The sequence below is a fragment of the Lissotriton helveticus genome, chromosome 4_1 (assembly GCF_964261635.1).
Source record: "Lissotriton helveticus chromosome 4_1, aLisHel1.1, whole genome shotgun sequence".
Taxonomy (NCBI): domain Eukaryota; kingdom Metazoa; phylum Chordata; class Amphibia; order Caudata; family Salamandridae; genus Lissotriton; species Lissotriton helveticus.
In genome coordinates this window covers 1,515,153,014-1,515,176,852 of record NC_136063.1, presented here as the reverse complement: position 1 = coordinate 1,515,176,852, position 23,839 = coordinate 1,515,153,014, and the positions used below count along the sequence as shown (strand labels likewise).

Sequence of the window (23,839 nt, the reverse complement as noted above, 5' to 3'; positions counted from 1 at the left end):
CAACATCTGCAAATTGATTCACAATACTTTGTAGTTTTTTAACTAAGAGTAATCATTAAGAACAAATGCATCCACCATTTACCACTTTTATTAAATCCCAACATATCTATCTCATTAGTGACTGATCTTCCCAAATAAAGCGGAAAACTACAGCTGGAATTGTGTATTCGGACAAAAGGCAACTGTGAGAAGATGTGACTCAGAGAGGCTGCTTTTGAGAGAATGGTCATTGATCAAAAGTAACTTGGCGCAAGACCTGTTGCTGTAAGATAGCTCTGTTACATAGAAACACCACCAACCTCAAGAGTTTGGCAGATTCAATAACAATCAAAAAAATGTCTTACATTACCCACAAATAGAACACTGCCTACTTAAAATAGTGCCACGAGGCAAAAATCCACACAAAGCAAACAACGGCTTAATAAGAGCTATATAGAAAATAACAATACAGTGGAAAATACTGTCAGAATCTATCCCATCAAGCATATGGCAATTACTTCAAAGTGACTTTTATTGAAGGAAAAGTTTGGGGTGGTCGGATAAAAACAAGAACTCAGGAGAAAGACATGTTGGTTCAGCTGAATTACTATTTCTTTCCAGTCCTCTTTTGGACTCTTTAAAAATCCATACATAGGCTATTTTTTCCTTTCCATCATCATGCTGGCCATGTGAGAAATGCAGTGCTTTTTCTTACCATTTGTGGGTAATCTATTTTGTTAGAAATTTTGATCATGTTAGATTTGGGGGTCTCTAGTTGGCACAGGTAGGTACTTGTGACAAATAAGGACCCTCACCTCTAGTCAGGATAAGGGAATTACACTCCTAAAAGAAACCCTGCTCACCCCCTTGGTAGCTTGGCACGAGCAGACAGCCTTTATCTCAGAGGTGTTGTGTTAAGCATTTGTGACCACATACAGTAACCCAGTGACAACACTACAAATGGACACCACAAAGGTTTTATATAAAAAATAAGTATACTTTATATAGAGTTACCACAAGATCATAAACAACAAAAAGACATAATACTGTTACTTTAAGATGGTAGATTAAGCTTAGTTCAGTTCAGTTTTTAGATGCAACACTGTGCGTCAATGTACCTTAGGTTGCGTTGCGCTTCCTGGACAGGCAATGCCGCAGCGAGGGAAATGCGGCAAAGTTCAAGTGCAAAGAAATAAAGACATGAAGATCTTCCATATGCGGTATGCTTCTTGGGGATGCGAGAATTTCCCGGTTCGATGCGTGGAATGCAGCGGCGATACCCTTACGATGCGACGGCAGCAGCTCCAGCGGCAACACTCTTCTCCCACGATGTGTGAAGCTTCCGCTCGATGCGACAACTACAGCGGTGACATCCACAATGTGACGGCAGCAGCTCCGACGGCGGCACACTTCTCAGGGATGTGAGCTGCTCTTCGTCGATGCGGTGCAGTGCGACAGTTCCAGCGGCAACACCCTCCTTCGGAGTTGTGACTGCAGGCTCAGCGATGGCGACACGCTCCGACCTCGTTGCGAGATTCTTCTCTTGATGCGGTGCAATATGACAGCTACAGCGGCGACACCCTCCTTCGGAGTTGCTACGGCAGCAGCAGCGACGGCGACACACTTCCTCTTCATTGCGGCACGCTTCTCTCCGATGCAGTGCAGTGCGACAGTTCCAGCGGCAACACCCTCCTTCGGAGTTGCGACTGCAGGCACAGCGACGGCGACACGCTTCTTCTCGTTGAGTCGCGCTTCCAGCTCCTTGCGACACGCAGTTCCTCAGAAGGCACAAAACAGAAGCAGGCACTTCCAAAGAACTCTGCAGAGCTGGGGGGTTGAAGTCTGTTGTCCCTGAGACTTCAGCAGGAGGCAAGCTCTTTCCCAAGCCCTTTGAGATCCTTCACAAGTTGAAAGTAAAGTACACAAAGTTCCTTTCTCTTTCCTTTGGCAGTAAGGCAATCACTGCAGGCCAATCCCCCAAGCAGCACTTCAGCTTGGGAATAGTCTCTCCTCAGTTTCTTCAGGTTTCTCTCCTCAGTAAAGTTTTCTTTTTGTAGTCCAAAAGTGATCTAATGGGTCCTAATATTTATACCCCAAAATCCTTTGTTCTCTGAGGGGAGAGGGGCCTTTGCCCAGTCCAAACCAGTTCTGAAGCACACTGTTTACCAGACTTCTCCTTTCCTTTCACAGTGCAGGGCAGGCACATCAGACACCCTACAGGAGGTGGAGCTAGCATTGTGGAAGGCAAGTACAGCCCTGGAGCACTTTGTTTACAGGACTCCTTCTCTTCTTTCAGTGTGCAGAGCGGAGACATCAGCCGCTCCCCAGTAGGTGGAACCAGCATTGTGGAAGGCAGGCACAGCCCTATTCAAGGTTCAGGTGCAACTCCTCCCTCCCATCTAGATGCAGATCTCTCTATTCACCACTGAGTAACTCAGCCTGTCTCTTGGAATCCCCCAGTCTTGTCACTCACAAAACCAAACAAAGGAATACACAACCTAGCAGAGGCAGGTTTGAATGGTTAGACAAGCAAATAACTACTTTCTAAAAGTGGTATTGGCAAACACAGAATGTTAAAACCAACTTCACTAAAAGATGTATTTTATCATTCTGAGTTCAGGCATACTAAACTCGAATATCTACCATGTTCTCTGAGACAGTTAGGATTATAAACATGTAATAATCTAACAGCCCATTCTGGCCTATGGAGAACAGGTAGCCTTGCAAAAGTGAAACACGAAAAAGGCTGTAATTCACTATTAGGACTTGCCAAACACACCAGGGCTTGTCCTACCTTATACTTACAATGTACCCTGCCCTTGGGCCTACCATAGGGGTGACTGATATGAAGAAAAGGGAAGGTTTAGGGACTGACAAGTGGGTGCACTTGCCCAGTCAGCATGACAGTACCAGACTGCACGCAGGCTGTGCAATGGCAGAACTTAGACGCATTTTACAAAGCTGCTACTGTGGGTGGCACAACCAGTGCTGCAAGCCCACCAGCAGCATTTGGATTTACACGCCCTGGGCACACTCAGCGCACTAGACTAGGGTCTGACAAGTAAACCAAATAGCCAAACATGGAACCACTGATTAATACATCAATTTACAATAGGGAGCACTTGCACTGTGGCACTGGATAGCAGTGGCACAGTGCCTAAAGCATCTAACACCAGCAAAAACACATGAGGCGACAGCAAAAATGGAAGGGAGACCCACGCCAATGGTGCCATGTCTAACAGATCACAACAAAGCAAACCACAAATTTGAGAGACCCATCCCTTTAAAAAACAACATCTTAAAAGTTATTGGCTTCCCAAGTCAAATGAACAAAGAGGACAGCTATCTTCTAGATGTCAATATGTATTGAAATTAAAGTCTCACAGCAAAGCAGAAAAACATCTCTTCTGACACATAGTAGATCTTGTGACTCACATGAGGAACTCTCTTCTTCCACATCCAGGTTTCTCAGTGATCATAACTACTCAGAGATGCAGTTATCTTCAAACCCCTTTTTGCTGGATATACACAACAGCCCAGGCTCTGACTGGATGAACTTGCACTACAATTATTGAAGATATGTCTGAATGTATCATTTGTACTCCCACTGCACTCATCGGACAGCCTTACTATTGCTAAGTTTATATGATGTCTGGTGGCTAGTACACCCACATTCCACGTTCCCTTTTCTGCAGCCTTTCCATTTGATCTCAGCTGTTAGATAGTCTTTCATGCCCCTGATTATAAATTACTAGCATAACGTTGTGAATTAAAAAAAAGATTCTTGGATCTTGCAACATTACAATCCAACCAATGGGAAGGGGTTTAGAAAATTTCTAGTCAAACATGAAGATTTGGCAAGCAGTAAAATAGAACATTGCCAATATGTGTGGGGCCTAGAGGACGCTTAGCATAAGCACTCCTGTTGGTGTAGATGATTGCAGATACTACATGAAGAGTGCAATTGTGCTCATGGTGCAAAAAGTGCACACCATAATATTATGGTTGTGGGACCAAAAAGTTCCTGCATATCAACATGTTAAGTCACTTTGCACATCAGAGTGTGTTATTCATTCTTTGAGTTTATTGGCTTGGGCATAGCTAATTATGTCATGCCTCTCATGGACCTCCATTCTTCAGCAACTCATCAGGCAACGGTTCCATATCATCAGTCTATGCCCTCATATCGAGACTTTGGAAATGGCAGTTTTTTTCTTTGTATATAGCACTTTATTTGTTCTTTACCTTCTTAATCCCAAAACCATTTGAGGAACTGTATAGTGGGTAATGAATTTCATTGTGCTAGTCGAAGTAGTTGCAATTGGTTCACCTCCATCCCTCAGCGGTATCTCGCTTGCAGTGGTGCATTGCGGCCTGTAAAAGTAATTGCTCTAGACATGCATGGTTCTGATATTAGTATTTGTTGTACTGTCATTACAAACAAATGGGAATACACAATGGTAAACTCAGAAGCTGCACCTCTAACAGGACCGGGGGTACCCTACTTAACTTCCAAGCATTTTAATTACGTCTTTGTTGGCACTGACAATTCACCGGTGCATTATAGTGCACAGTACCACCTTATAAACACAGTGCATTTAGATGCAGGTCGTACAGAAAGCCTGGAAATTACATACCCCTTTAAATTAGAGATCTATTTTCAAACAGGTAGGTTCAATAACCCCTAGGGCAGACTGTGATGCCCAGTGTGAGAAGTTGGCCTGGTATATGATGCTCACTAGTTCTAGTGATCACCTTGTACCATGCCAAGCAACCCTTATGATGATTGGTTGTAAGTCAACCTGGTAGACCAGCTATCCTAGTGGTAGCATGGACAAAGCAGTCTTTAGGCTAAACTCTGTTAAGGCATGTGAAGCAAGCTGTTTTACCATACACAATCCCCTTAAATACCAAATGAAAGGACACCACACAGATGTATATTGAAAATATATATATATTTATTTACTACAAATTCCCCTATACGCTTTATGAGCACAGAAGCAAATGCGTTAAAACAAATCACAGTTTAAATATACAAAAGTTGCACAATATGGATGAGCCCTAGGGGCCACCTAAACCATATACTAAAATAGTGGTTTAAGAACCACCAATAGGAAAGGAAAGAGGCCTAGGGCCTGGGGAATCGCTGGAGCTGTTCGGGACTAGCAGTGATGAAGTCGGGAAAGGCCCGCGGGACTCGGGTGCAGCGCTTAGAGCGCACGCATGCACCAATGCAATGTCAATGGTGCGTAAAAGTTACAAAGTTAGTGTTTAAGGAACCTTCCGATGGACCTACAAGGACAAACCTTTAGACACAGGCACTAGAGGTGTATACCAGTGTGGGAACACCGGCGTTGCTGAGTTACCTCACCCACAGGAAGCGGGTGCACAGGTGCGAAGTAGTGTCGGGTTTCGTCACGCAGGTCGATGGTGCTTGGAGCTGAAGATGCGGCAGGCGGGTCGTCGAGGAGAGTTCCGGTGGATCCAAGGGTGGATCTGAAGAGCTGAAGACCTGAAAGCAGAGGGGACAATGTTCAAAGTCACTAGCCAGTGACTGCCGTGGAACCAGGATGGAACCAGGCAATGTCGGGTGCAAACAGGTGAAGAAGTGAAGATTGTCTCTGCAGCCACGTGGACACGAAGAGGTCAAGGACGTTCAGGCATTGGTCACGAGCTGTCCCACAAAGGCTCTCGCTGATGGCAGTGTCGGCAACTTGATTGGAGCAAACAGGCCTTGGCTAAAGCAAGCCACGCAGGAATCGATGCAAGCTTCTCACTCGGACCAGCAAGGTCAGAGCGGGTGCTCCTTTTCAGGGGAGCAAGGGCCAGTCTGGAGCAACCAGACCAGTGGTGTTGTTTGTAGTTTTCGTCGCCAAGATGGCCGCTAGCCTCGTGGCAAGTGGCCGGGATGGCGCATCAAGTGGCAAAGTGCAAAAGGGCCCCACGCAGATCGTGGAGATGCTGGGGGGCTGATCTTCGGTGCAAACGCTGCTCGGTGTTAAGGCTTCTCATAGCCCAAAGCACAGCATCGAGGGTGCCTCGGGTGCTGCGCAGTCAGCTTTTTGGGGGTCTTCCAAGAGGTCCGGTCCCACGTCTCTCGGTGCGTCCACGGGTCTCTTCTTTTCAGGGATTGTGGATCGGGCTGTGAGATGTCTGGAAATCCAGGTCTTGTTGGGCTCTGAGCTCGGGTTCCGGCGGGAGGCGGTGGCAAAGCAGACATCGAGTTGCTGGTTGGTGCCTGTATTCACAGGGTGGTCACTCCTTGGCCACAAGGGAGAGTTTCTTCAGTCTTCTGTGCAGCAGAATGTCGAAGTCCAGTTTTCTTCTTAGTTTCAAGTCGAGTTCAGGATGATCTGAAGTCTTGGGACACAGCTCCTACTCTTATTCTAAATCTAGGGGCCGGATTACCTGCTAGGTCCCTCCTCTAGGTGGGACCAGGAAGGGGGGTGGTTACACCCCCTTTCCTTTGTCCAGCTTCGCGCCAAGACTGGGGCTGGAGAGCCCCAGCACCGGTTTGAACTGGCATATGCACAGGGACACCTTGTGTGCCCCAGGCATGTCTGATTCTATTCAGCCCTGTCCTACCCAATACACAAAACCCTGTCTGGGGTGGTGCTAGCACCTCCCAAGGCAGGAAACCCATTGTCCAAGCCTCCCTCGCTGGAAGGACTCCCAGCAGCAGGAGGTCAGACTTGTGTCTGTGGTGGCAGCATCCAATTTGTGATGCTGAGGCTCATGTTTAACTTTACCCGGGTTTCAGGTTATGTACATGTCGTGTCCCTCTAGAAGGGTGGAATGCTACCCCTGTCGCCAGAACTGGCGAGGGGGTAGTATTACAATTCGTATGACACCTTACTCGACATGTTTTGATAAAGCCAAACCAAAGATAGCATTTAACCGCGAGGTTCATAATGCACTTAAGTGTATATGGTATGGCAGTATCATGGAACAGCTAAAGGACGTGGTTCCGAAAGCTGCAGACAGGCTCAGCTCATGCCAGAGCACCATCTCACATATTTCCAAGCACTCTGCCTCCAGGATTGATGAGGCCTTCCATAGGAGTGGCTGATAGGAACATATGTGTCCATTTTAGGTTAGATATAGATATACTATACCTAAGTAAGCGGTGGGTACACCGACTTACCCCAACTGAGTGATCAGCCAGTTGTGTCAAATATGGAGGCCAGGCCAGGGGTGGCATAATACATGCTGCAGCCCCTGGTAGGCCTTGGAAACACCTATGCCCTGGGTACCTAGGGTACACTGTTACAGGGGCCAATAAGGTGAACCAGTTCCAATTGTGTATGTACCTTAGGTACATGGAGTCCAGTTTAAGGAGACAGCAATTAGCCTGGGGCCCTGAATAGCAGGATCCCAGGCCAACTAAGTCAAAAACCAGCTAAACACTAGGCAAAAAGTTTGGGGGTAACCATGGTCAGATATCCATCTTCCTACACCCAGTAGCTTAATTGAGCCGGTGCTTTCCGGTGCTTGGCACTGGCACTTAATTGTCAGCACCGGGGCCTGCGACAGTCTGACACAAGGTGGCACTATCTGGCTAATTTAGAGAGGACCCCAACAACAGTTCATCTTTTACTCAATATACAATAGAAATGAATACTACCTGCCGCCCAAGCCATTCTTATAGCTTTGAGGGCCTGAAATAATCCGAATTGGCACACTTGTAGGAGTGTGAATGTTAGTACTTGTGTTCTTACTATCATTGGCAGCATAGCACTTCCGACAGTATTATTTGATCATCATAGGTTTGAAATGTCATAAAATAGGTAGGGTAATAGTGTGCCTAATGGAGAGGACTGCATGTAACTTGCAGCTTATTTGTTTTTTATTGTATTAAGAAAAACTCAGTGTGGAATAATGTGTTTATTGCAAATCTCTTTGTGTAACCTGCTAGTCAAATACTTCAATCCTGGTATAATAGCTTTGTTTGTTATGCCCTTGCTGCAAATACATTTGAGTTCTTTCTGGTTTTAACTTCATTTTTAATTTTTTTAGGCTGATAAAATGTGTACCATTGAGATGAGTAGCAACAATCAACCAATACTTAAGGGCCGATTAAGGACCATACCAATTCAGTTTGTTCTGTATATCATAAAGATGGTTAATTGCCAGTGGAATTACACACACTCACACAAAGAGGCTTACACATCCTAGACAAATACAGATCCTAAAAAAGGTATATTCATGTCTCTATATATCTATTGATTAATATTTGAAGTGACATAGAGACAGAAATTGGGTTTCAAATGGGTGTCTGGAGTCAAGTGTTAACCTTATCTAAACTGGGCTCACATTCATACCTGACTTGACTGATACATAAATGAAACGAATGAGGCATCTGGAGTTAGGTGGTCTCTATAGCGAGGAAACACAGGGGCATATTATCAAGAAACTGCGTTAAAGTTATCGCCGCTTTAGTGGCAGGAAACTGCCGCTAAAGCGGCGATAATGGACTTGATAATATGCCCTTGAGAATTCCAATAGAAGCCCATGTTCACAGCAGAACATGGGTGTTAGACCTGTCTGCATCTGGGGGTGTTCTAACCATCATGATTTATTTTTGTCCCCCTTAGCCTCCCAGTGTTTCTATTTTTATTTTTTATGTCCACCAGGATTTTTCAGTGCTGTCAGGGGGCTAGGTGTTTCTTGACTATGACGCCATTTTCCCTTCATACACTGTGAGGCCTAGTCTAGCTCCTGGAAAATCTAGGGACACTCATGAACCTAAAATGGTGTCCACCAACTGCCATAACGGACATTCCAGGAGGACAGACCCATAGACTAACATGAGGAAGGTTCCAGAAACATCTAGTGGCTTCCAGAGGTCTCAGGCCACTCTATAAAAGGCCAGTGACCGGCAGCCATTTTGTGCAGTCTCAGGAGTGACCAGTGAGGAGAGAGGCGACTTGTGGAGGAGGATTGCGCACCAGTGGTGACCAGATCGACCTGTGGGCCGGCTGTCGCGTTATTGGGAAGTGCCCCCTTTCAGGCAGACCAAACCCCACTGTCACGTCATCCATTAATTGTGACCAGAGACATTGTGGCCAGATTTCAAACCGCCGGGTCATGTGTTGAAAAGACCCTCGCAAACTGCTGTAAAGCGACCCTTGTGGGTGACCTGAACACCTGCCCTGAAGGCTGTGGGCGGAGCAGGTGGACGTCGATCCAGAGCTGTATTGTCTGGCTGAGGAGTGAGGACAGCCACATTCACCCCACTCGAGACCAGCTCTCACACTGTGGAGAAAGGCGGTGAGATCGGTTGAGGCTCCTACCTGTGTGTAGCGCCGTCATCAAGCCTGACCCACACGCGAGTGAAATGCCCAGCTGTCCCGTGTGTTGACGGGAGGAGTCGTCGTTGGAGGTGAGGCGGAGTCCGGAGCCAGGAGGAAGGACCCGGCGCGTCAGAGGAGGTGCGCCCGAGGCGGAGCTTCGGCCTGAGGTAACGCGGAAGGAAGCAGAAGCGCCGCCACGGAACCGCCAGAGGAGCGTCCCCGGCTAGAGTAAGCCCTTCCCGTTTTCCCCGCCCCGACGCCGACTTCCTCAGAGGCCCCGCCGTCAGCGCTAAGAGAGAACAACCGAGCGCGAGGACATCTCAAGCCGGATGGCCTTCAGATAAAGTAAGCGGGGGAGAAACGAGGGGAAGCGGGAGGCGGCAGAGCCGGCTGTCACGGAGCATTGAAGCGGCAGTGTTGGGAAAAACAACTGAAAAACTAATGAACCGTCAGGAATAGAAACGTGAGGAACTTGGCCATCAACCCTCTCAGTATATTAGTATCCGTTAAAACCAAGCTAATAACAGGGGGAGCAGTGACAAAGGGAAACGAAGCTTGAGGTTCTTGTGCCTTGCGTAGGAGTGGTGCAAGTTGGGCCATAGGGTGCCGGTAACGAACAGAGCTCAGTCACAACAACTTCCCAGGCAGTTAATCACTCAGAGTCAGTTCTATTACAGGAGAGGAGTAGCCCTAGAATAGTCTCAAGGAAGCCTAATTAATGTACCTTGTCTCCTCTTTAACTATATAGTTGGCTGTGGGCTTTGTGAACAACGCTGCTGGGGGTAGAAGTCTGACAAGCTTGACCTGGGCCCTGAGTGCAGATGGGTAATGTACATGCCAAGATTGTGTAAAGCGAGTTTTCCCTTCTGTAACAACTAAGTGAAGAAGCATTCTGTGAAACTGATAGTAATTTACCTCAAATGTGATGTACCTTTGATTGATCTGCACTGAATTGAGAAAAGTATTGAAGTTGATGTGATATATATGAAATCTGTACTGAACTAAAAGTGTACTGCTTTTGCCTAAGAAAAGAACAAAAGAGAATTTTTATAAAAGGTACTGGTATTTTTCTAAACTGGTGTAGCGTCTTTTATTTTTAGTGGTCAGTCATTGAGTTACTGTGAGTGGGTCCTGTAAGCACTTAACCAACGCCTTGGAGTTTAGCTGTTTTCCCTACTGTGCCAGGCTACCTTATGTAGTCTAGGATACCCTAGGTCTAACAATGGGCTTCTATGGGAATTCACAAGGGCATATTATCAAGCCCATTATCGCAGCTTTAGCAGCAGTTTCCTGCCATACTCTCCACCGATTGCACTGGATTTACTTGTGTAATATAACACAATAAATCATGGGAGTAGAATGATTTATCTGTGCATGGTCACCTTTTTCAAGTTCCTTAGAGTACTAAATACAGTCATTTGTATTTTGTAAATCTGATTTAAGAGTACAGGGGATGAAGGGTAATACCCAGAAACCGGTCCCAGCATGTTTTTTTCCGGTCCAGGGAGGACCTGGCTTGGTAGTTCGGTCTGGACTGTTCCCATGAGGCACAGGGTCAAGACTGATTTGCATATGGCTGGGTCTAAACTGGGGTGGCATGGTGAGCAAAAGAACAATGGATTTAACCCATATATCTTGACTGGGGGCAACTGTATGATTTATTCAGCATTCTGTCCATCATTTGTTTGCGTAGCACTCCCCTAGGGCTGGCTTTCACATTTATCCCACACCCCTCCAGCACAGGCGTCACAAGTGATGTGGCACCTGCCAATAAAAGGGGCCAGGTGGAGGTGCCCGTGGCCAGTTGTAGGTACCCTAATTATGTGTCGTCCTTGGGGTATAGGGTCCAGAACTCTACAATGCAACAAACGGGTCTCACCCCACGTGTGTACTCTGGCAGCAGCTCTGCAGTTCCTCATGTGGGGAAGTGTAGCTCGAGACGAAGGCACCCCTCACCTGCTGCTAGCACGACAGCCAAGGAAGGACAAAACAAGAAGAAGGCCCCTCAGTGAGTGAGGAGAACGTCGTCCAACCTTAATGTGCCTGCTGCTGCCTGCCTGTAAGCAGACCATTGTGAGCGATCCCGTGGGTGAGAATGCACTGTGAATAGCCCGCAGCGCAGTGCCCAGCTCGCATCCTACGAGGAGGCTCTCAAGTGAAGAAGACTGGCTAGCTCCACAGCCCATGTAGAGACGGGAACAACAGAATAGGGAGGAGATACGCAACTGACTGGTGCAAACCGCAGCCCTCCTGGCTCGCACACTCTAAAGGCAGGCTGGCAGAACTAGTGAGGGAACGCTGCTGTAGATCAAAAGAGGTGAGGCTCAGAGCAGCGCCGCTGTAAATTCTTCTCCGTCCCCATCCTCTCTCACCTGGTCCCGGGAGAAGAGTCTATCGGCATGGAGACCTGGTGAGGAATGTACTGCTAGGTGACCTTGCTGCCTGAGAGTCTGTGCCTGTCTGCATCTCCCACGTGGGCGCCCCACCCTCTGGCAACCCAAGCACCAGCAGCTGAGAGGAGCGTGCATTGGCCAGTAGCTGTATCCAGAGTGGGTGTTTCCCCGTCTGCAGCTCCAGCTCCTTGCAGCCCGTAGTTACAGAAAGACTGCCATGATGGGGAAGGAGCAATGGCAGCACCACTTAGTGGGAGCCCACTGAACTGCACCAGGACCCAGTCAGTGCAAATTAAGGCAGCCCAGCCAAGTCGACCTCCTCTGCAAATTCAGGCTTGCCCTGATGCCCGAGACCCTCCATCTCTGGGGGAGAGCACCAAGAAGATCCCGGTAGAAGGGACAGGCAGAGTATGGGTGTTTGTCACATTCTTGACAGGAGAAGATGTGCTGTCCTACGAAAAGGGCAAGACCAATGAGATTTCCACGGCGGAACAAGATACACAGTCCTATGAACAGGACGTAACCAGCGAGAGGTCCATGTGAAGTGAAGATGTGGCAGGGCGTCACATCAAAGTGAGAGAAAGAAAAAAGGAGAAGAGAGTAGTGCCCGTGACTAGAACTGGTCAGAACAAGAAGCGAGAGTTGACGAAGGAGAATTAAAGAGGAGAGAAAGGTATCTGACCGACCTGTCACACTAAAGATCCCAACAACCACAGTTGCGCAGCAGAAATGAAGAAATGTGACAACACCGAGGACTTGTGCCACGTCCGGAGAGTGCACATACAGACACAAGCCAGCCACCGAGGTGGAGTGACATCCCTGGTGACAGCTCTGCGGAAGGACCAAATGTAAGCTACCAGAAGGTGCCAACCTTATCTCTGCCCCATACTTCCCAGTATGACCATCTGCTCCCAAGTACCGGATGCTTGAGGCAGATGGCATTCCTGCTAGCAACTGTACAAGCCAAAGACGAAGAACAGCTGCACCAATGATGCAACAAGTTATGGGGCCACGAAGACTGTCCAGTCATCCTCACTCCAAGCAAGTCATTGCCACTTGTCGTACAGGTTGTCAATGGTAACAACGTCATCATTGCCATGTGCATCATCATAAAGGAGCATCTCACCACCAGAATGGAGCCTTATACCTGCGAACCATCAGTAGACCAATGAGGCATTCCTGACGCTGTGGGAGACCAATCATCCAGGGACTCTTCATGAACCTAAGTCCTGCTGATGAGAGCACACACGACCATGTGTCATCTACCCTGTGGATGCACAAATGACTGGGCCATGACACTGTGGCGGTCCAGCAGCGACGCCCATGCAGTCCTGTGACAATCCAGGAAAAAGGGCCAAAAGGGAGTCCTGGCACAAGAGATGAGTCATAGCTGCTCCACCAACACATACAGAGGCACCAACCCTCAAAGGAAGACATCCCAACACCGTCAATGTCATCCCAGCAGTTGGAGGTTTGTCTTTCGTGGGCACCTCAAAAGAACCTCTGCAGCAAACTTTACCAACGCTCCTAATGCAGCCCCCAGTTTGAACTAAACAACACCAACTCCAAAACTATGAGAGTAGACTGGAGCAAACAACGTCGCATAGGTGGACTGTAACCCCAAGGACATATTGGTGAAGTGTCCAGACTCTATCTCCACTGTGTTTGTGCCCAGAGTCATCTGGTTAAATTATGGAAGCGTGCTTTGATACCCAGGTGCTACCAGCTGCACCTTCGCATTTATCCTGCACTGTCCTGGGGACTGCCTGAAGAGATTGAGGGACTCAGAGGTATTTTGTTGTGTTGGATGTTCAAGGAGCCCTGCAGTCCTTTTAAAACTGCTGCCCTGCTACAAAAGCATAACCCAGTAACAAAAGCGCCCCACACCCTTCCAGCATACCAGGGGACCGCCCAATGCTGGGTCCAGCCAGTCCGACATTCGATTTGGGACCCTATCATGAATGCTTGTGCTCATACATGCCTTATTTTGTATGCAACTACACTTTCTAATGTTCAGAAATTTGTCAGTATTAAGGTCATTTCTGCAGACAGCACAACCCAGAAAAGTGATTTTCTCTTGCTTTCTGAGCTATGCTGCCTGCCCTGTAGAAATTCTGAATTAAATGTATGCACTTTGAAAAGTGTATTCGCGTACAAATGGGCATACAGCTGTGCGTAGTATGAGGACAGGTTCCAGATATAGCCCCTGGTAGGTGTCTGGGTTGCACTGGGATAAAAAAAAAAATAGGCCCAGAACCAAAATAATAGTGCCGCCCATCCCCATTATTAAAAAACTTTGCCCATATTTTCAAATCGTGGCGTTGTGGAGGTGTTTTGCAAAGTATGGTAGACTGCAGGTATTTGTACTTGCTAAAGACAACGTTTGTGGTAATATCAGAAAGAGCAACAGTAAAAACTCGCCGCCAGATCATACACCAGTTAAACAGGCCTCAAACAGCCAAAGAAAGTGACCCACACACTGATTTATGAGACAAGCCCGTCTAGATCGGCCACATTGCCCTATTGGCCATAAATAAAAAACAAAAAACATGCACAACCTGTGCAGAAACAACTGCGCACTTTACACTAAAATGCTGTGTTGTTCTAACACTCAATACTAACAATGGTTTAGACTTCCACCTTTGATTTATTCTGTTGGAGGAATGTTGTGGAATAGAAAGTTCCTGCAATAAACTAACTAGTGTAGTGCAATGCAGACTGTGCAACTTGCAATATAAATCAAGACACCATATTCTCTGTATTTGTCCTGTACTAGGCAACACAAGGAATAACTTTTGAAACAGCTGTTGTTTATTGCTGCAGCACCTTTCCGTTTTCTTATACTGCTTATTGTTTACAATTCTAAGATACTAAGGTTTGCACCCTTAATGCTGCCAAGAATGAGGGATTGGGGGAGGAAGATGTTGTATACAAGATTAGTTTCTATTATCCAGTTTAACAATTGTCAGTCTATCGTCATCGAAGACTTACTAGAGTTTTAACTCAAGATGTGCAGCTCACACCAGATTTAATCAAGCACTGGCAATGACAACAGGCCTGTCCTTGGTCGCAGAGCTATTGCTTTGCAGTGCCTATTTCTTTTCCTTTGCCATAAAGCATAACAAGCGCATTCTAAGATGTATGCTCATGTGCCCGCACTAATTTGGAATCATATTTATGCCATGATAGCCATTGTGGAATTGCTTTATTAAATGTATCATTAGTGTATGATTCCAAGAGAGCTAATATGTGGCTCCCTGCAGTCCAGAATTATCCTGCTGCAACAACTGAGGCCAGGATCAGAGAATGAGGCCTAGTTACTGAGAGCACAACTGTCTCTAGAAAATTTTGATTTACCACAATAAGCGGAAAAATATTATCTGATCTAGGAAACAACAAAACCCTGCTTTCAGCTCCCCTGCACCCACTGAACCAATCAACACAGAAAACACAAACAGCACTGACACAAAAACAATGGCACTTTGGGTGAAAAGTAAGTGCGTGCAAAACTTCCTAATGTTAACATATATTTGTTTCTTCTTTCATTTATTTGCATAAAGTTTCTCATCCAAAGTTCCACAATTCTATATATGTTGTAATATTATTTTGCCTACTGTTGGACTTGGACCATTTTGCAGGGTCATCCTAGAACGTTTTGCCTTCCTCCTGTACTTTTTCTGACCTTCTTGTTGGTGGTTTTAGGACTCTGGGCACTTTGTCACTGCAGTTCAGTGCTAAAGTGCATGTGCTCTCCATGGTAAACTTGGTAAGATTGGTCTGCACCTGTTTGGCATATTTAATTTACCTATCAGTCCTTTGTACAGTGGTATACCATATACCCAGAGCCAATAAATTAAAAGCTACTGGTAGGCTTGCAGCGCTGTTTGCGCCACCCACCAATGTAGCCTTTCAAACCTGTCTCAGGCCTCTGCCACTGCAGGGCCTGCGTGCGCAGTTTACTGCAGCTGTGACGTGGCACATAAAGTGGTTGCCACGTTTGTGACTCCCCTTTTACTACATATCAGTCACCCCTAAGGTAGGCCCTAGCTAGCCTTATGGGCAGGGTCCAGTGTAGGTAAAAGATAGGACATGTGCCTTAACAGTGTGGCATATCCTGGTAGTGACAAACAGCCTATTTGGTTTCTCACTGCTGTCCTCTCACAGGGATGCATTGGGGATTCCCTGATATGTTCTTCAGTGGTAATTCCTGACATGAGAAGAGTAACTTGATCACATTTGGCATGTTTGGAATAAAGGTGATTAATGCTGCGTATTGGTGTTCATGGATTTGTTATCACTATTTTAGAAACGCCACTTTTAGAAGTAGGCATTTCTATGTGCTATGTGTCTGTGTCCCTGCCTGTTTTGTATTGACTGTCTGGCCATGAAGTGAGAGTCTGGAAGAGTCAGTGATAGCCTGAATAGACCTGGTCTGCATTTGGAGTGGCGGGAGGAGTAGCACCTGTGCCTGAATAGGGCTGTGCTGCACTTCCAGAATGATGGCTCCGCCCCCTGTGGTGTGTTTGGGGCCAAGGCCTACACTAACAAAATACGTTGTTGTGCACTTGTAAAGATAGTTATAAAGTGCCCCCAGAACTGGTTTGGACTGGGCTTGGAGCCCTGTGCCAGAGGGAACTTTTTACTGGAACTTGAGAAGAAGACACTGGGTGGTATCAGGAGAAACCGCAATGTAACTGGGCTGCAGAAAGTGCTGACCTGCACCCTTCTGCGGCTAGGGGAAGGACTACCACTCTGCCTAAAAGACTTCATGTACTGGCCTCCCTGGGGACACTTGGCTGGTATGCCCCTGTGGTGGTCCATGGCTTTGTGACTTGCCCTGTGTGCTTTTGAGCCCTGTTATTTAGAAGTGCGCGTGGAACGCTGTATTGGGTCTGGAGACCGCCCTTTCTTTACACTATTTGGTGCTGGGTGATAGCGCATGAGAAGCGCTCCTCCTGACATTGTCCCACACTACTCGTGGAATCTTGCTTGCTGGAGGCTTGGCTGAGCCCCCCGCCTGCCCTCCCCTACCTAGGAAACAGCAGAGGGTAAAGAAGAGCTGGAATCTGAACCCAGCTTGAGATTGCCGGTTGGTGGAGAATAAAGCGTGCATTGCTGTCCGATGCTGTCCTGCTGCCCGAAGTCTCCCTTCAGCATTGTTACTTCCACCTTCTGGTGGCCATGGCAAACAGGGCTCTAGTGCGATGTGCGGCTTTATGGGCTGGGTGTACCAGCATCAGCTGCATCAAGGCCGGCATGCCTCCCCAGTGAGGGAGAGCAAGCCTCTTTTGAGGAAGACCCCAGCCCGTGAACGGAGGGCAGCATTGCCCCAGTGAAGAATACGAGTAGTCCCCAGTGCTGTGAGGACTGCCCAGTGACCTAAAGGAGTTCGGGGTTATCGGGCCTGAGACCAGCGGGATACCCTGGTATCCCTGGGACCCGCGCTATCCTGAGGACCATAGTAGTGAATGATGCACTCCCACCACCGGGTGGATTAGGCCCAGCAGATTGGTCTTTGGCTGGAGGAGTAGCAGAGTCATAGCGCGGCTGCCATGGAGAGACGGCAGCCGCAACCCACACCAGAAACCTAGTTGGTGTGGGGCATGGGCCGGAATGAGTGGCCTCATCCTCTACGTCGGTGTGGTACTGCACTCGCTGGCAGCGGTATTTAAGGGGTCATTCTGCCTGCGGGGACCAAGAGAGGTCTCCTCACTGGCGTGGCTGTTCTCCCTTGCTACATACGTACCTTTGGGGGCCAATGTGAAATCAGAGAGCAAGTCGAGGGGGCGATTCTCGATTGGGATCTCGTTTCTGCACAGAAGCACTGTGGTAACAAGTGTCATGATCATAGGGCAAATGATGTGTTATTCTGTCAGTAGTTACACCAACTTTAGTGCTAGGCCTACTACTATTAGTGTGTGCTCATGACATGTGCCTTATTATTATTATTATTATTAGTGGTGTTTTGTTAAGCGCATGCTACCCGGAGGCCTCGTAGCGCTATATTGTTTGAGTCATGAGAAAGTCAGAGAGCCAAGTTAGATGAAGAGGAGCGTTTTCAGTTCCTTCCGGAACTTCAGCAAGTTAGGCTTGCCACGAAGGGTGTCAGGCAGGGAGTTCCAGGCTCTAGCGGCATTCCAGGAAAAGGAGCGTCCACCCCATCTTGCCCGTTTGATTCTGTTAACGGTAGCCAGGAAAGCTGAGCTGGATCTCAGGCTTCTTTTGGGGAGATAGGGGTTTGCAAGGGAGCAAACCATGGCTGGAGCAGTTTTCCACATGGCTTTGTGCATAATGCACATGGACTTATAGGTGTATTTACTTCAGTGGCCCCGGGGATATATGTGATGGTGGCCAGAAATATGTGCACTTATTACAAGTGGATGTTTTCACCATGGGTTGGTGATGTATACAATCTAGGTGTATGTATCCCATTGCCCTACTAATGATTTATGTGTCATACAGTGCAGTTTAGGCCTAAGATGTGTGTGACGTATTTATGGTGTGAGCCCTGGACCAGCATGTTATGTACAGCGCTTGGGGACCCTCACAGTGAGGTTTAGTACCAGTGCCTTATGGCCAGGTGGGTACTAGGTGATGTGCTGATGAGTATTTACTTTAGTGCCCTGCTGATGATGTTTATGCGCAATGTGCTATGCTGAGTATTGTCATGATGTTTATGCCTCATGCTTTGTGCTAAGTGCACTCTTACCAGTAGTTACTGGTTGTCCTCACTAACTGTGATGTATGTGATGTTTATGACAGTGGCCCGATTGGCCTAAGTGATTTATGTAATCCCTGTGAAGATGACGAGTGCCAGTGGTACAGTGTGAAATGTGATTGTGTTCTAATGTGTTTTTATGGATAATACAAAGGCACTTTTATATACCCTTGTGTGGAGTTTCTTTTGTGGTGTGCCTAGTGTGTCACTTCTGCGTGAGTGTTTTGCGCACACGCTTTACACATTGCCTCTGCGATAAGCCTGACTGCTCTGCCAAGCTACCAAGGGGCTGAGCAGGGGTTATCTTCAGTGTGTAACTTCCTTGCCCTGACTAGAGTGGTGGTTTCTGCCTGGCTTAGGCACATAGCCTAGCCAACCAGAAACCCCATTTCTAAAACCTACATTTATGAATACATTAAATGTTTAATATGACATATTACACAGGATGGGATAAAATGTATTTGCAGCAGTGCCTAGCACAATATGGAGGTCAATGTTGAGATGGCAAACAAGATTCATTACAGGCACAACTAATGTTACTCAAAGGTATGCATTCTTTACTAGTGATTCATGGAAAAAGTATTCGAAATAGTGCACCAGGAATTGCCAATCCTCCAAGGTGTGGTAATTCTGGTTGTGGTATTACAGGCCCACAATAAGCTTATCCCTCAAGGGAAATACCAACAGAACTGGTGTCTCTTTTGGTTCACACTTGTTTTACTTTCTTTAAGACCTTTTCCCTATAGGCACCTGTTTTACTACCAAATACAAATTCACTTTAATGTCGTAAATGCATCTAAATCCATACACTGTGCAAGCATGAAAGTGGAAATACATTAACAGCAATAGATCAAGTTATTTATCAAGTAATTTACTGCTAGCAGATGAAAGCAATACACAAGTCAAAATCTAATCAATCAATAATCTTCTGCTCGGCACACACAACCCTGTGTAACACTCTTACTTTATTTAGAAACAATTCAATAATGGCAAAGCCAACTACTGCGTACACAGCTGTAATTGTAGTTGAAGAATGGTTTCCACCACCAAAAGGAAAAGAAAGGCTGAGTTAAGAACCTTTGGGTTTTCAATGAATTTCACGTTTTTTTAAGGTAAGGAAAGATCTCATATTCTACCAAACTATGACATCTTTGATTTTTTCAGCAAATTTCTTTTTTTAAATTGTTTTCAGCAAATTCCCATGCTGCACATGGCCTTTGACCATATGCAGTTGGCAGGTTGGCTTCAGGGCCTGGCCGTCGGACATGCTCACTGCCCTCCTTTGGACACCAAACACACTACTTTTGTATAGCATTTTACTTTTTTCGCACATGCCGCAGGGCTCCCGCCATACCAGCCACGCAAGCTCCACCCCATCGTACTGCTGTAGCACGCAAGCCTCCCACGGTGAAGCCTGCATGGGTCCATCGCACTGTGGGAGTGAAACTTGTGCAGTGGCTCTAGCAGGAGTACCACCGTGCTTCATTAGATGGCCATGCTGGGTCATGTTGAACGGTACATTTACCGTAAAAAACAGTTTATTTAAAGTTGGGCTCCTGGAAGGTGCCTCTGGCCCCCGCGAGTGCCCAGGTGTCAGGGTGTACCTACCCAGCCCTTTCTGTGCTTTACTTTTAAAAATGCAGTATAGGGGCACCAAATTCCCAGGTCCTGTAATGGTGACCGCAATATTTTACTCTAGGTTGTTGCCAACTAATAAGCTACATGCTCTAAGGGATATACAGTACAGTTTTTGTCACAAATGCCTTTTATAACTGTATTATATAAGGAACTTTGAGGTAGTGGTATTGTATACAAAGAGCATGTGTGCACGTTTATGAAGACAGATTGGAGTTGTGGTACAAAACAGTATTGACCTACTTAATGCAACACAACACCAAAACACAATGCACTGCTATTTTAGTTATAGGTCAAAACAGCACTGTAACAATAACACAACAGACCAGCACATCATCAAAACAACATAGCAACACCACAACAATAGACAACACAATAACAGGACAAGAGCATAACATGACATACAAACATTACCGCAAATACAATAAAACAGTAAAACACAGCAACACAATACAGTACTTCTACAGTAAAATATCAAAACATTAGCACAAAACAACAACAAATCAGTGTAGCACATAAACATACCCACATAAAAATAAACATAACAATATTCCTGCAAATAGCAACAGCATACCAAGACAACATCACCACACAACTCCAACACAAGAACAAAACAGCATCATAACAATACAATTGTGGTGTATTAATTTATTAATTTGCGTTGATATGCCTTATGCTATGCTTTTGTGTTGTAAGAGGTTTTTCTTTTTGTTGTTATTTTGTTGCCTTTTAGCCATAGTTTTGGAAAGTGGTGTTGTAGTGTGATGCTGTGGTGTTAATGTAATGTCTTATGTTTAAATTATGTCATGGTGTTGTGGTTATGCATTTATTTTTTATGTTTTTCGTAGTGTTTTTGTTTTGTTTTGTTATTTGTTGTGCTAAGTTGTGGTAGCTTATATGCACTGTTTCCTGTTTTTGTACTTTATATCTTGTGGTTTAGTTTTATTGTTATTAGGTGTTGTGTCATTGTTGAGTAACCATGGGCTATTGTTGTGTTGTGTTTTTTGATGCTGTATTGTCTCTTATTGTGTTACTGTAGTTTTATAGCATTATGTAGCTTTCTTCAAAGACTTTGATAGGCGCTGATCATTTTCTAGACATAAGCAGCGTATTCTTTAGTGTCCAAGTGAAAATCAAATGTTTATTATTACCAAATGTGGTCAAAAATGCCACCTCACTAGCCTCACACAACCCCAGTAACTGAAATGTATCGGCCCAAAACTATCTGGTTAACTCTGTATTAAATACTGCATCCTAATTTCAATGTATATGAATTATTCCAACCACTGAATAAAACATACTGGCTCTGCCTTAGTGATCAGTTATCATATTTCCACATTAGAGGTAATATGGGATCAGGAGTCAAGGCACACTGTCATTGACAAGTCAAAGTAGCTCCTCGTTGAAGCAATAGTGGTGGTAATTGGCTCTTAATAGTTTCATGTGAAAAGTTCAGTGTGCATGTGGGTGAATTTGGACTATGTACAAAATCACACTCTATCCTTTCTTAAATTAAAGACGGATTGCCTGCGGTGTGGCACTGCCATAGAGGTATTCACTTTTGTGGATGAGCAATGGAAAATTATTGGGGCTGGTAGGTATACTAGTGCACCAAATATTATCAAAGAAAATGGAGAGTAGTGTTGCAAGGATGATGTTATTAACTCCTTGTTCATAGTTTAATGTTATAATAAGATTATGTAATGAGAAAGTGTAAAAGCGATAGCAAGGGGACTATCACTGAAAAATAATTATGAATTAAGATGACCTTACAGAACAAACAAATGAACTTAGAAATATATTAAGGGAAGAATGTTGAAGAGAGCGAACACAGTTTAAGAGCGAACTCAAGGGAGTTATTGATCAGATTGGCAGATGTGTGCCTGATCAAAATAGTGTTTCCAATTCATGTTGACTTGCCTAACCACTTCCTAGTCTCTTCTCTTCTTCTTGCTCCAGTATCACTACCAAATATCATTATAAAAGACCAAGATAAAGAGTCAATAGCCTCAAAAATAGCAATCACACCACCAAAATATTTAAAGTCTCATCTTCCTTAGAAGATATTCCCCATGCTCAAGAAGTCAATGTGCTCATGGTTCAATACATTGAAGCCCTACCTGGCCTTCATAAGCTAAAAATACTAAGACATAAAATATCATTCCAATGGTTCTCAAAAGAATGTAACGACAAAAGGAAAATAGTGATATGTGTAGAATGAGTTGGACATTACAATCCCACTTAGAAAACCCATAATATAACAGGAAACATTACAAAAACATATTTTTGAAGCCATATTGACTTTTACAATTGCAACTATATGAAGCAGAAAATCACCCTCACATGCTATTTCATGCTGTGAACCAGCACATCACCCCATTGAGAACCATTCCAATTGAAAATCCCAAGACATGGAATCTGAAAAATACCATCATGTCACTTCTCTGAGTCTCTTGACACAACTACCTGAAATGTAATCATCCCATCAAGGAAAAGCTCTAAACTGTGTCAAAATAGTTTTGAATGTGCCAGCCTTAACTGGTTTGCCACGTCCCTGGATAACAGGGATGTTGCAAAGCCATCCTTGTGTCCAGGGCAACCCCCATTTTCTTTTTTGCTGCCAGGTACTGGTGGTAACTGACTCTGACTGTATCGGGGCTCTGTCTCACCAGGGCCAGTGCTATGCTGAAACAACACCTATAATACAGTGAAAACACCTACATACACTAGGGTACACTATGGGTTATGGGTTATGGTTCTCCTTTGATTGGCATTACATCCCCTATAAGGCCCTAGTAAATAATAGGCCAAGGGATTATAACTACCTTTAAGACCCTAGCATATATTAGGGCATGGCAGTTTAAAGGCCAGCAGCCTTTCTGCACTTGCATGTGTGTACTGCTGGACCCTGAGGTGAGTTTAAAAGCAGTCCTGTGTTGAAGGACTGCTTCTAAAATGCAAATTGCGCCAAAATTAGACTTTGGTGTTTGGGGCACTTAAAAATGTATACATTATAATGTGTGGGCATATTAGGTACCCCCTGTGTATCCATTAGGTGTCCTACGAGTGGGGGGTCAGGTATTTATAAGGCAGTCCCTTATAAAATGAGTTTTACATGCCTTGGGTTTAGTGAAATTGCACATTTCACTCCCCACAATATAGTAACGTGCTTCCTAAAATCGACTTTTGTGCTAGGAGCACTGTGGAGTGAGGCTCTGCAATAATATTTAATATTCAGGACCCCTAAAGTATCTCCTAGGTACCCCAGGGGTGCAGGGTCCTGTAGATATAGGCAATGTCCTTATAAAATAAGTTTTACAAGCCCTGGTGTTGGAAAAATTGCCCAAGTCATTTCCCATTGCAAATCCGCAGCCACATATGTCAACATGGCAAGAAGTTATTGAATAATAATCAGGAGGTCATAAAACTATAATTCAAGGACTGCTTAGAATGTTATTAATAAATCTAATATTATGATATTGTTGAATGTATCCAAAAATGTACAGACAAGAATTACTTTCTTGTCTGTGAGCCAAAATTAAGCCTTCCAGTGGTCTGTCCTGATTTGTCAGAGTTAAGTGGATTAGCCAGGCTCCCTTCATGATGTAATAAGTATCCCCTGGGTTTGGAAAGCCGTTCTGGGAGGGCATGGTTCAGCTACATAAGAATGCCAGAGCAGGGGGAGGGGCATAAACAATTTTCTTCAATAGAAGGAGGAGGCAGGCAGGAGAGCCCAGTCTCATTCATACCACTACTCTTTGAACCAAGCCAGATAGGAGGATTAAGAAAGGAATGAGCAGATGCGAAAAGAAGATACTATG

The 23,839-nt window shown here is 45.5% G+C and overlaps 1 protein-coding gene across 10 annotated transcripts in view; it reads right to left on the bottom strand.

Annotated features, from left to right (window-relative positions):
- The window catches only part of IKZF1 (IKAROS family zinc finger 1), a 314,542-nt gene that overhangs the window by 11,005 nt on the left and 279,698 nt on the right, over nucleotides 1-23,839 (bottom strand). The window lies entirely within an intron of this gene.